This window comes from Panthera uncia, chromosome B4 (assembly GCF_023721935.1).
Source record: "Panthera uncia isolate 11264 chromosome B4, Puncia_PCG_1.0, whole genome shotgun sequence".
Lineage (NCBI taxonomy): Eukaryota > Metazoa > Chordata > Mammalia > Carnivora > Felidae > Panthera > Panthera uncia.
In genome coordinates, this window is record NC_064809.1 from 134,137,231 (window position 1) to 134,151,163 (window position 13,933).

The window sequence follows — 13,933 nt, forward strand, 5'->3', positions numbered from 1 at the left end:
CGCCCCGCCTCCGGCCCTCCAGCCCCCGCCCCCTCCCGGCACGTCCTGTCCCGCCCCCCGGCGCTGCTCGCCCCACCTCCCACCCTCCCTGGGCCGGTAGGCCCCGCCCCCGACCGATGAGGCCCCGCCCCAGGCCGGGCTTCCAGGGCCCAGAGCCTGGCGGGCGGGGTTCCTTCCCCACCCCCACCGACCGCGGCCGCTCCGGCCCCGCCCACCTCCGACACTCTCTAGCCGCGCTCCACCCACAGCGGCCGCCCTGAGCCCGCTTCGACCTCCGGCGCTTCGTCTGCTGTTCCTTCCCCGGCCCCTCAGCCCCTGCGCCCGCCTCCTCCAGGCCCAACCCCCGCGGCCGTCCCCCGCCCGCAAACATCATCCAGCACTTTGGCGTCCTTGAGCCCCTCCCATCACCCCTTCGGGGCCTGTTCTGCGCCCCCTCTGCCCTCCCATCCCCCTCCCCACTCCGCGTCCCTCGAGACAACACTTTGTCACCTCCGTCCGCCGTTGCCACTCTCTTCTCTCCGTCCAGTTCCGGGAACATCCTCCGCGGAACCCAGGAAGAACTCACCCCTCCCCATAAAGAAGTGTCAAAGGGGCCACGAGGCAAAGCGCTTCCCTCCCCGCGCTGAGTCCTTGGCCCGAGTGCAGTGCAGGGTGTTGAGAAAGGCTCTGAGCCTCGGTTTCCTCCGCTGTACAATGGGGGTATCTCCCTGAGTGTTGACTAGGTATGAGGGGATTGAGAAGTAGGGAGGTACGAGGTCGGCTGTGCATATGATCCTGATGAAGGCCAAGGTTCAGCCAGGCGCCCCTGGTGAGCTGGCCCCCGCTGATAGAGGGAGACCCAGGGGAGAAGCAGCCAGAGGCCTCCGCGGGCACCCACGCCTGCCAGCTCACTTCTAGGGGGAGGTAGAAATGGAGAGACCGTGCTGGGGTGGGGGTGGGGTCTCAGCTCTGACCCCTCTAGGGAAGTCCTGCCTCCAGGCCCCGCCCCACCCGCCCAAGTGCTGTTGACCCTTGAACACCCCCGGGTATGTGAACTGTGTGAACGACTAGGGTCCACTTACAGGAAGATATTTTTCGAGAAATACAGTACAGTACTATAAATGTATTTTCCTTGTGATTTTAACATTTTCTTTCCTCTAGCTTACCGTATTGTAAGAATTCAGTATGCAAATACATACACAGACACGTGGAATACATAACACAAACCTAACACACATTGCGACGGTGCCATCGGTCGGCACCGGGCGGTCCAGTTTGGGGGAGTCAGAAGTTATACGGGGATTGTCACCTGCGTGGGGGATGGCACCCCTAAAGCCCCACATCCCTCGAGGATCAGCTGTGCTCTTCTCCCCCATCGTTGTGAAACCTGTTCCCTCATTTCCCTCAGGTCCCCGTGGCACCTTTCCTGACCATCTCACCCGAAACCCCGCTTTCCCTCCGCCTCTAGTCCCTTACCCTGCTTTATTTGTCTTCACAGCACAGCACGCACCTCCGGGGACATCACACTGCATAGCTATGAATTCTGTTCAGTGTCTGATTCCTGCACAGCTCACAGCTGGTACCTAGAACGCTGTGGAGACATAGCAGACGCCCTGTAAATGAATGTGGGAGGAATGTATTAAGAATGGACCGGAGGGGCCCCTGGGTGGCTCAGTCGGTTAAGCGTCCGACTTCGGCTCAGGTCATGATCTCACGGTCCGTGAGTTCGAGCCCCGCGTCGGGCTCTGTGCTGACCGCTCAGAGCCTGGAGCCTGTTTCAGATTCTGTGTCTCCCTCTCTCTCTGACCCTACCCCGTTCATGCTCTGTCTCTCTCTGTCTCAAAAATAAATAAACGTTAAAAAAAAAAAAAAAAGAATGGACCGGAGGCCTGATAGGAAGCAGGAAAGCCTCTTGGACAAGGCAGTAAGGAGGCCTGGGACCATGGGGCATAATACCCTGGGGGAGGAAATGGGTGGTCTGGAGCCTGCCTCAGGCCTCACTGCTGGTTTGGGGCCCCTGGGCCCGTGTCTGGCCCCACTGTGCCCTCAGAGCCAGGCCTGGGGGTGGGGTGGGGGGCACTCTGTACGGAAGTGTGGGGCAAGAGTGGTCATGAAGCACGTGTTTGGCCGTCGGCAGGCCTCTCTTCTCCTCTGGGTCTGTGTCCCTTCCTGTAAAATGAGGACACCGGCCTGAGGGCTACGGCCACCAGTTCTGAGTCTGGACAGCTGGGCTTCGGGCTGGTAGAAACGGGAAATGAGACTTGCCGAGGGCTGCCAGGCTGGGAAGTCCAATGGTCATACCCCTGCCTGCTCCCCCTGCCTCCCCTTTGCTGATGCTGTCCTCCCCGCCCCGCCCCCACCACCACCACCCCGGGGCCTGAAATCCCCTCGTCTCCACTGAGCTTGGCTTCAAGGCCCACCGTCAACGGGTAAGCCTTCTGGTTAGTTTTGGCCAATGCGTTTGTGTTCTTACCTGCTTCCTCATCAGCCCCACCTCTCCCCTCACGGTCACCTCCGTAGACTGTGCCATAGGACCAGCACTGGATCAGCTCACGGTCTTTACCCCGGTATCCAGCCCAGGACGGGTGTCAGAAAATATCTGTTGAACGGGGGCACCTGGGTGGCTCCATCAGTTCGACATCGACTCTTGGTTTCAGCTCAGGTCATGATCTCAAGGTTTCGTGGGTTCCAGCCCCGCGTCGGGCTCTGCACTGGCAGCAAGGAGCCTGCTTGGGATTCTCTCTCTCCCTCTCTCTCTCTGCCCCTCCCCCACTGCCCCTGTCTCTGTGTCTCTCAAAATAAATAAACTTAAAAAAAAAATTTTTTTTTAATTTGTTGAATGGATAAATGAACATCGCTCGTGCCCTCTGCTTTTTGTTTCAACGATACTCCAGGTATGGTCCACATAGGGAGATTTTAAATATCAGCAAATGTTGAATCGCGTCTTTCACTTAAAGTGGGTGTGTGCAGGGACCATAGAACATGTTCTGTTTCTTGACGTGGGGGCTGATTACGTGGAAAATGTACAAAAGAAGCTGTACTTTTGTGAGTTAGGTATTTTTGTGTATATAAATATTCAGAATATAAAATAGAACTAAAAATAAACGATTTAAGGGGTTATTGGGGAGCTCAGTTAAGTGTCCAGCCCTTGATTTCAGATCGGGTCACGATCTCACAGTTGGTGACCTTGAGCCTGGCGTCAGGGCTCCACAATGACGGGGCGGGGCCTGCTTGGGATTCTCTCTCTCCTTCTCTCTCTCTGCCCCTCCCCTGCTCTCTCTCTCTCTCTTTCCCTCTCGCTCTCAAAATAAATAAATACACTTAAAAAATCAAATACATAAAATTTAAAAATAAAATAATAAAAATATAAAAATAAAATAAATTTAAAACACAATAAAAGATCCTTGGAAAAATTCTGGTTTAGCCATATTTCCTATGATGATGAAAATGTTCTTTTCTGCAAATAAATGAGCTGTGCTTTTAGAAAAGCCACGTGGGGGGGGCGCCTGGGTGGCTCAGTCGGTTAAGCGTCCGACTTCGGCTCGGGTCACGATCTCGCGGTCCGTGAGTTCAAGCCCCGCGTCAGGCTCTGTGCTGACCGCTCAGAGCCTGGAGCCTGTTTCAGATTCTGTGTCTTCCTCTCTCTCTGACCCTCCCCCGTTCATGCTCTGTCTCTCTCTGTCTCAAAAATAAATAAACATTAAAAAAAAATTAAAAAAAAAAAAAAGAAAAGCCACGTGGGGGAAAAAAAAGTGTAGGCCCAATAATGTCCCCCAAAGATGTCCAACCCTAATCCTTGGAACCTGTGAATATTTGTTACAGGGCAAAATGGACTTTGCAGCTGGAATTAAGGGAATGGACCTTGAGACAGAGAGATCCTCCGTGATTATCCGTGGGGGCCCAATCTAGGTGGAGGAAGGGGCCACAAGTCAAGGAACACAGGCAGCTTCTAGAAGCTGGAAAAGGCCAGGACACAGGTTCTCCCCTAGAGCCTTTAGAAAGGAACACAGCCCTGCCTGCACCTTCGTTTCAGCCCAAAGTGTGACCCCAGTCATACTCAGAGAACTGTGAGATACTAAATTTATGTTGTTTCCAGGCACTTCTTTTGTTAGTTAGGGCAGCGAGAGAAAAACAATACAATGAGCCAACAAAGGGAATCACGAAAGCCCTACAGCTGAAGCCTCTTTTCCCCGAGTGGTGATTGCAAAACACACTAGGGCAACCATTAAGCAACGATGAGCAAAAGGAAAAGTCAGCCACAACCCATCTGCTTTACTAGGTCAGTTTTCTCGTTTTCCAACGTTCTTGCCGGGGCAATGCCCAAGCACCATTCTTGTGTATACAGCTCTCTTTTCCAGCCCTAATGTTTGGGGGCTGAACGGATTCAAAGAGCCAGTGTCACCAACAGATGCTCCCAGAGAACCCTTCTCCCGGTGGTTCTTACATAGCTGAAAGCCTCAGGGACTCGTGTGAAATGGTGCCACCGACCTTCTCTTCTCCAGGCTTCTGTCTACTGTCTGTACAAAGGTGGACAGGACCGGATGACGGCTGAGATTCCCTCCTGCCCGTACAGTTCCGTGGGTCTAGAGTTGGGCTCTGATCTTTTCTCCTTGGTCCTCAAGAAGAAAAGACAGTTCCCCGGGGGTAAGTTAGGTCTGCACAGCCCCACCTTCGATCATTAAGCACAAGAACGGCAAGGGTCAGGTTCAGAGGCTTTTCATTCATTCCAGAGAATCTATTAAAATACTTTTCACAGTCATGTGAGTTTCCTGGCCTGACTTCTCCCTCCTTGTGACTCACTTACGGTTCTCCTTTGCTGAAATCCCTGTCCCTCATCCTTCTGTTTTTCCGGAAATCGAAACCCCACCACTCCCAGATCTCGACTGCAACAGCGCCCGAAACACTGGGGTTTGCTCACCTGCCGCCAGGGTAGGGGAACCGCCTGAGAAGGCTCACCGCCTCCCTCCTCCCCTCCTCCGGCCCTCTTTCCACCATCCGCCCTGCCGCACACGAAATACTTTCACATCCTCAGCTGCTCTCCTTTTTTAAAATAGATCCCTGCTAAAATTCTCCTGGAGGGGATAACCTCAAAGTTATTTTAGGCACCGACACGGTAGCGAGAAGAAAGGACCCAAGAAGGTTTGCAGGAAGACATGCCTGGTAGGACTGGGGACGGGGGACGTGCTCACATTGCCCAAGGAACTGCTTTATGCCGGAAGCTCCTTGAATGTGGACAAGTACGGTCCTGAGCCCTGGAAGGCAGCTTGTATTGTCTTCATGTGTTGGGTAAGACCAGCACCACCTAGAGAGGCTGAGCGACGCTCAACATCACACAGCAAGTGAGATCTGGAGCCGGGATTTGAAGCTCCCGAAGGAGGAAGGAAGAGGCAGAGCCACACTCATCTGGTTCTAGGAGGCAAGGCCCGTTGGAGAACGGATGTGGGGTAATGAGTTTCAAAGGGAGAAGATTCGCTTCGAGGAGCTGCAAGGCCCCGGGGTCATTGCTGGGAAGTACAGTCTTGGGCTACCCCGGGACGAGGCCAAGTGTGGGCAGGGATCAAACAGGGAAAGAAATCTTATCATCAGGAGCGGGGACCTGGGACCAACACAGTTCGGACTTTGTCTGGTCTCTTTCGCTCCGGAGCCCTGGGCCTCCCGTCTGTCAGTGAGGAGGCTGACTCAATGTCCCCTTGTACCTTTCCAGCCCCGACATCATGGAAAGACGGGTGGGGTGAGCCAGGGCCGAGAGCTAGAGAGCCTGCTTCCGATTCTGTGTCTCCCTCTCTCTCTGTTCCTCCCCCACTCACGCTCTCTCTCTCTGTCAAAAATAAATAGACGTTAAATTTTTTAAAAAATAATAAATAAAATTAATAGATGCTTCGTTAAATACCTACAAGATATGACACCGGATCATCTTTAGGTTTGGTTTGACATTCATAGAAGTTTCACGACATTTGAGAACTCTTTGTGGGTTCGATTTTCTCATGCAGCAAGGATTCTGAGAACGCCAGACAGCCAATGGGAAATCAGAAAATAAAGTGTACTGATGTGTATTTCATCTTATTTAGCCAGGGAGCAGCAGAGCTGAGATTTGAGCCCACGAGCCTGGAGGAGAATGCTGTGACTGTATTTGTACATTTTGGTCTCACTTCGGTCCTGGTGGTATGCTTACTAACACCTGCTTTGCGAAGGCTTCTTGCTGAGCGTTTAGAACCCAGCAGCTGTCCGCACCCACTGCTGTCCTCTCCTGGCGGACGTGTTGGGAGCAGTGGTGCACCCTGGGAGTGGCAGGTGAGGGGCTGGTTGGAGGCCCAGCCCCTGCAGGACCCTCAACCTTTGGGAGTCACCTCTAGATGCTGGAAGGTGTCTCATAAGTGAGACCAGGGTGGGTGTGTGGTGGCTGATGACAGGAATGTATTTCCCTCACGGCTCTAGAGGCCGGAAATAAGAATTCAAGGTGTTGACAGGGCTGCGATCCTCCCGAGGCTCCAGAGGGGGACCCTTCCTGCCTCTCCAGCTCCTGCTGGCTTCAAGTACTCTTCAGCTTGTCACCACATCACCCAGTCTCCGCCTCCGTTGTCACATGGCCTCTCCCGTCTGTGCCTCTGCCTCTCAGAAGGACACTTGACAGTGTCCTTGGGCCCATCCTAAACCCACGATGCTCTCATCTCAAAGGTCTTAACTTCGTTGCATCTGCCACGACATTTTCCAAAGAAGGTCACTCACCTTCCCGGATTCCAGGTGGACGTATCTCTGGGGGCGCACAGCGGGCTTCTGCTAGCTTTGTGGGTGAAGCACACATTCCATCTTCTGGCCAGGGGTCTGGCTTTTCCCACTGGGACCCACTTGGCCCCCATTTCGGTCCACCCGGGGTGAGCACTTGAGCCAGAGCTAGCCCATCCGAGCAAAGCATCTCTCTGGCACAGTGATGGGTCCGGGGCTGGTCCAGTCGGGGCCAATCTGGGGCTCTGGCTGTCGCTGCAGTGGGGCTGTTATGCGACCAGGTGCTGGCTTCCTCCGGAGGCCGGAGACCACACAGAGGAGAGCAGGGCTGAGAGATGGCAAGTGACACCCATCAGGGTATCGGTGACGGGGACCGACACACGCCCCTTCCTGCAGAAGCCAACTGAGAGAGGCTTGTCCCTTGCTCAGCTGTGGGCCGTGACCGAAACAGAAGTGCACCCTAAGCGAGCCCTCGCTTAGCCAAGGGAGAATGCTGGTGGACAGCGGGATCGGGGCCCCATTCACCAGCGATGGAAACGAGGCGCAGGCAGTCAACTGTAAGCACCGTGCGAGGGGCCCCGGAGGCCTCTGTCCCGTGTGCTCGTGGCACAGAGAGGTGGGACCTACCTGCCCGAGGCCGCCCCTGCGGTGCCTGCCGCCTAGAATGCCCCCTGACCCTCAGACCCTGACCCTGCTCGCCCTGCAGGGGGCCGCCAGGGGCCCCATCGATCCTGCTCCACATAAGGGCCCTGAGGATTCTGCTGCCCCAGCTTACTGACGCTTTCTTCCTCCTTGGCGATGCTGTTCTGCTCACAAAGTGCATCGATTCACGCCTCATGGTGGGAGGGAGCTCCACCTGGCGATCTTGGGGTCTGCGGAAAGAATTCTCAGGAGGTCTGGGCACTTGGGTGGGAACGACATCACATCTTTATGTTCACTAACTTCTGACTCAAAGCTAGCATCCGTCCACCACGGTTGCAGGCTACAGGCCACGGAAATGTTGCAGACCACAGCAGTTATCTACAGCTTTGCCGGCAGCACCCACACAGGGCCCGGCAGGCAGGGGGGCGGGCAGGGGGCGTCAGACATCGTTCCTGCCCTCTCAGAGCTGTCCCAAGAGCCCAGGGAACCCCCCTGCCCAAAGACGCCAAGCAGGGACATGATCTCAGATTTGAGCGTGCAAGGATGACCGTAGAGAATGGGAGTCAGGGAGGCCCCTTAGGGGAATGAGTTGCGACACGGGGTCAGGGAAAGGGCCAGGAGTCCTGGGCTGGGGGTGTCAGTGCCGGGAATGGGGAAGAAGACAGAGTCCAAAGGCAATGAGGAGGGCACAGCGGGCCCAGGCTCCGTCCTGGGCCCTCCTCCTCACTCCCATGCGCCAGCCCCCCTCGCATGCTAGCAACTGCCCGCGTGTGCCTCACCTCGCCCCGGGCCCAGCCAACTGCGTGACAAGTTCACTGCCCGAAACACCCCAACCTCCTCCTGCAGGTTCCCCACGGCGGCCGCTCAAGCCAAAAATCCAGCAGGCTCTGCCTTCGCCTCCTCCCTCCTTCTCGTCTCTAACCCGTCAAGCGATTTATCTTCTGAGGGCTCCTGAGCCCCTCTCTTCGCTCCGTCCCCACTGTCACCGCCCCGATCCACACTGTTGGCTCTCTTCCGTCTGAACTCTGTTAACATGTATTTGTTTCCTGTCGCCCTGTAACAAAGCTTCACACACTTAGCGGCTCCCGGTCTCACAGTTGTCGTAGGTCAGAGGTTGAGGCCCAGCACGACTGGGTTCCTTCCTGCCCGGTCTGGCAGGCTGAAATCCTGGTGCCAGCAAGAGCCGAGGTCTCACCTGAGTAGAATTCCTTTCCTGGCAGCTGTAGGACTCACGGAAGCTGTGTCTCCAAGGCCACAAGAGTGCCTCTCTCTGACTTTCCCTGGTCTTTAAGATGCCCTTTGAGAGCTCACCTGATTAGGTCAGGCCCACCCTGGATAATCCCCCGTTGGATTAACTCAACTGATTAGGGATCTGGTTTACACCTGCAAAATTCCCTTTTGCCATCTAACATAGCCAATTATGGGAGTGATATCATCTCGTATCGATAGGTCTCACTCACTCAAGGGGAGAAGATTATACAAGAGCACTGGTGGTCATTTTAGAGCTCACCTACAACAGAGAGCCTCTCCATGGGGTCTCCCAGCCGGGGACGCCTGGGCCCCTCCACCCCCAGCCTCTGCCGGACAACCAGCGTAACCTTGCCTGTCTGTCTGTCTGCCTATCTATTCATCCACCTATTAATGATCTATGCTCCCTACTTTTCCGTTCTTTTTTTTTCAGTTTCACGTGAAATATTTCAAATAAACCCCCAAATTGAGAGAATAGAAAAACGGACACCTCTTACACCTATCACCTAACTTTAAATAATTGTTCACATCTTGCCTCTTTTTCTTTATCTTTTTTCCTTAATATTTTGAAGTTGGTTTCGGATGCGGTGATTGTCCAATTCTAAATGCTTCGATATGTGCATCAGTTTTTTTATTTTTTTTATTTTCAATTTATTTATCCAGATTCAAGTTAGTTAACACACACTGCCGTGTTGGTTTCAGGAGTAGAATTTACTGATTCATCACTTACACGTAAAGCCCAGCGCATCCCAACAAACGCCTCCTTAAATGCCCATCACCCATTGAGCCCTCCCCCCCCCACCCCTCCAGCCACGATATCATCGCCTCCTTAACAAAATTAACGTTAATCCTCTCGCCCTTTCTTATCACTGGCCACATTCAAATTTCCGAATGTCTCACCTCCCCCACCTCCTGGTTTCCCTGAAGCTGGTGACAGCCACCTGCCCCTTGTGTCCCCTCGCTCACCCCTGCCCTCCTGCCCACTGGCCTTCTTTCTGCTTCTCAGCAAGCCATCTCTCTCCAGCTGCTCACCCTCACATCTGTTGTTTCCTCCACCTGGAACTTTCCCTGTGCCTTCTCTTCCAGTTCAGCCGCCGTTCCCTCGGGGGCCCCAGGACTCTCTGAACCAGGTCCCATCCCCGTCTCCTCTGATCTCTCGGAAGGAACCCTGTTTTCGCCCCGAACGCACTCCTGTCCTTCAGAGCACCCACCGCGGTCCACGACGACCCACTCGTGGGCGTGACTTCTTGACTGCTCTCTCACTCCCCGCCCAGCCTGGGACCCCTGAGAGTGAACGTGTCTGTTTGCTCACCATCATATCCCCACCTGACTCACAGCCAGGGGCTCGATAAATACACGCGGAGCCCGTGAACCGGGTGTGAACGAGGTCTGTGCCGTCATCACGGGAGCCTGCGAGTCCCTGCTGACCAGAGGGGAGTCGACGACAGAGGGGCGTGGCCCCTAAAGGACAGGGCCAGCCACGGGGGTGCTGTTGCTTCAGTGGTCATTATGAGGCGCTAACAGCCCAGCATGCCCCTTCCCCCCCGGGCCCAGCACACCTCACCTCAAGGCCCTGGAGAGAGGCCAGCTGGAGCTAACCTTCCTTCTCTCTTGTGCTGCTCTTAAAGTGGGGGGGGATGCCTTGATGATGGGGGCGCAGGCAGGGCGAGCGGCTGGCAGGGTCCGCGTGCTGGCCGGGGCCTCTGTGCTGCTCCCTTTCAGCAGCCCGAGCCACACTCGCAAAGGTGTCTGCCGACCTTCCCCAGGTCTCCCAGAACCAAATCAACAGAGAGATGCCACGGAGAGCAGGGGGCCTCCCTCTCAGAGGAGGAGGCGCTGATGTGGGGCAACATCAGGGCAGAGGGTTCCCGGCCAGGTCGAGCTGGAGCTGAGGCCTGGAGACGGGAGGTCTCTGCGGGAGACCAAGCGGGGGAGAGGCAGGGCCCAGAACAGGTGGCTCAAAGATGGGCTTCGCTTTGGTCCGCATGGCATGTTAAAAATATTCGAGTTAGCTGGAACAGAACAGTCCAGAAATAGACCCACACATACACGGATCGGTGGGGAAAGAAGAGAGTTTCAGCAAATAGCATTAGATCAATTGGATGTCCAGACGTATAAAACAAAACAAAACATGAGTTTTCACCCTGGCCTCGCACTACACACAAAAACTAAATTTTGCGTCTATGAAATGGGTCATAGACCTAAAAAGAATTCATAAAAATAGGAAACGGCTACAAGAAAAAATAAGAGAAAATCTCGGTGGCCCAGAAAGCTGTACACAGAATGCACAAGCTATAAAAGGAATGATTGATAAATTGGACTTTATCCACATTTAACATTTTGCTCTCCGTGAAGCGTATATCCAACAAAGGCCCTGCATCCGAAATGGTGTTTCCCAGCCTTCTTTTCTCCCCACCCTCCCCCAAGGACCCCTTTTCCACATTGCTCTCCCAATTGCCCCTGTGATTGTTTAATCCCACATATGTCTGTTTCCATCCTGCATGTGCATTGTGCAAAAGAATGATTTTTTGGGGCGCCTGGGCGGCTCAGTCGGTGAAGCGTCCGACTTCGGCTCAGGTCACGATCTCACGGTCCGTGAGTTCGAGCCCCGCGTCGGGCTCTGGGCTGATGGCCCGGAGCCTGGAGCCTGCTTCCGCTTCTGTGTCTCCCTCTCTCTCTGCCCCCCACCCCCCACTCATGCTCTGTCTCTCTAAAATAAATACATGTTTAAACATTTTTTTTTAAATGAAAAGGAGAACTTTAGGGGCGCCTGGGTGGCTCAGTCGGTTGAGTGTCCAGCTCTTGATTTTGGCCACGATCTTGTGGTCTTGAGATGGAGCCCCGAGCGGGCTTAAGATTCTCTGTCTCCCTCTGCCCCTCTTGCCCATTCACACATGCGCTTTCTTGCTCTTGCTCTGTTTCTCTAGAATGAATAAATAAATAAATAAATTTAAGAAGACCTTTAAACACCAGGCTTTGGACTTAATCTGAGAAGAGCGATAGCTCATCAATTCATGATGGACATCGTACCATTGGATAAGACCACTGTCCCGTTCTACTAGGATCACAGGGACTGTCTGAATGGGCGAGGGGGTGAGGAGGGCGGCAGGACTTGCATGAAGACTATTTCTGTGCGGGGTTGTTGAGTCCATGGCTGGCCTAGAGCTCTCTGCCCACACGCCCCTTCTCCCCCTCTTGCTGGGGGACGCAAGGGACCTGGCTTTACTCACCTCTGTTGCTCGGTGCCTCCATCGGTCCAGCTGATCTAAATATTTGCAGAATTGACCCCTGTGGCATTAGCCACATCCCTTCCCCTCTTCCCTGCCTCCGTTTCCCCACCGCTGAAGGGGAGGTAGGCCTGATTCTCTGAGGATACACCTTCCCCTCTCAGCCTGTCCCTCTTCAGAGCTGCTAATTACCAGGCTCAGTTGGGAAACACGAGATCCGAAGGCTCTAGAAACCGGTTCCATCCTGTGACCCAGAGTTTGCCCAGAGTTCTGGGCTCTTGTAGTTCACCCAAATCTGGGGGACATTTGAGACCCCAGAAATCTCGAGGAATCTTGACTAGTGACTCTTCACTCCTTAATAGTGACGCCTCACTATTCTTATGCACTGAACTAATTAAAAAAAAGCAGATGATTTCCCTTTGTGCTCTGGTTTCCAGGAAGCTCGAAGGCACTTCTCCTTGACTTAGAAATGGTGGAGGGTCTCCTCAATCTACCCGTGGGTTTCTACCTATGAGCCCCGAGGAATGAGTTGGGATGCTGGGACACACATGTCCAACGTGTGGTCCTTCAGGAGGACGGCCTGTGGTTGTTGATAGGGCCACGGGGGAGAGAGAAGGGGCCCAAGGCAGGGGGACAGAGGGGAGGGGACACATCCGGGGGTGGGGGCACCACATGGCTTCCTAGCTGGGCTCCCTGCTTGCACTCGCAGGCCAGGCGGCCCTCCACCCCACAGCCAGGGAGGGCCTTCTAACGGCCAGACCCCACGGGCCTCAGGCCCCAGCTTCCAGCAGAGGAAGAGCCCAGGTCCCCATCCGAACCGTACCAGGGGACGCCGCCAGGGGGCGCCCGACACCAGAGCGTGGCTCCCACTGGGTCGCGAGAAGGAGCCGGGCTCGCCCGCAGCGGGATCCTGCTCTGCGCTCTGGGGGTTCGGGCCCTCCGCACCAAAAGCACACTCTGGGCACCTCACCGCCTCTCTTCCCCCTTCTACACCCAGTTGAGGTACCATCGCCTCCAGGAAGTCATCCTGGGTCTCAGGCTGGGCCAGGCTTCGCCCCCAGCCTCCCAGAGCCCCCTGGGCTCTGTCCACACTGCCAGGCCCTGCTCCCTTCTTCCAAGGGAGTGGACAGTGACACCCTGGGTAGGGATGGGCCTGGGTCACCCATGACCCCAGAATGGCCACTCTGGCAATGGTATTCAGGTGAATACATCTGGGAGCTGGGAGCCCCACGCACCTTTCCTGGGTCATCAATGGCGGAGGTCCCGGCCCCCCACCCCTCCCTTGCTTAGGGCCTAAGTGGCTACAGACGGTCAGTAATGGGTTCCCTGGCTCCCACCCCCGTCCCATCTCATGTCTGTAACCTCTGAGGAGTGCCCTCCGAGCCTGCAGGCTGAGCCCTGCCTCAGTTTCCCCATCCCTTCCGGCTCCCAACCTCTGGCCTTTGCACCAGCTGGTCCCTCCACTGGGACGCCCCCCCTGGTACCATACATCTCTGCCTGCTGTTTCCTGCTTAAGAGGAGTGGTCAGCTCCCGACACTCTGGCAAAGGACTCAGAGATGTTTGGAAATGGTTTTCTTACAATTAATAAATTAGAGAGGGTTCCGGTTATCTCTGTAACGATCTGTTTCCCTCACGTGATTTGACCTCACAGCGGTGGCTGCTCTTGTAGACGTCGCGTGTCTGGCAGGCAGGATGGCTTTGGAAAGGCTGCGTCTGAATATTCTCGAACATCCAGACCCCCCTCCCCAGGGTCCCTGCTGGCCTCTGGCTCATACACGCACCACGTAGGGGATGCGTGACGCACGCTGGAGAGACACCTCCTGGGTTCGGGTCCCAGCTCCATCCGACTCTGGCTCGCTGTGTGACCTTAGATAAGCTAGTGAACTTCTCTGTGCTTTGATTTCTTCCTTTGCAAAACGGGATGGTGATATCGAAGCTACCCCCACCCCCACCCCCAGCCCCGGCCTCCATTCTCAGGAGGGTTAATGAGACCAGGCCTGCAGAGGACCCAGGAGAAGGCCCAGCACAGAGGAAGGGCTTAGAAGGGTTTGTCATGAGCAGTGCTGCTAAGCACAGAGTCTGCCATCACTTGCTTGGGGCCCCGTGGCTGGGC

General features: G+C 55.1%; 1 protein-coding gene across 1 annotated transcript in view; it reads right to left on the minus strand.

Annotated features, from left to right (window-relative positions):
- Positions 1-553, minus strand: part of KIAA0930 (KIAA0930 ortholog) — a 44,707-nt gene extending 44,154 nt beyond the window's left edge. The window contains exon 1 of the transcript XR_007456867.1: positions 490-553. The gene's annotated coding sequence lies outside the window, so the exon portion shown is untranslated. The remainder of the gene's footprint in view (positions 1-489) is intronic.
- Positions 554-13,933: the final 13,380 nt, after the last annotated feature.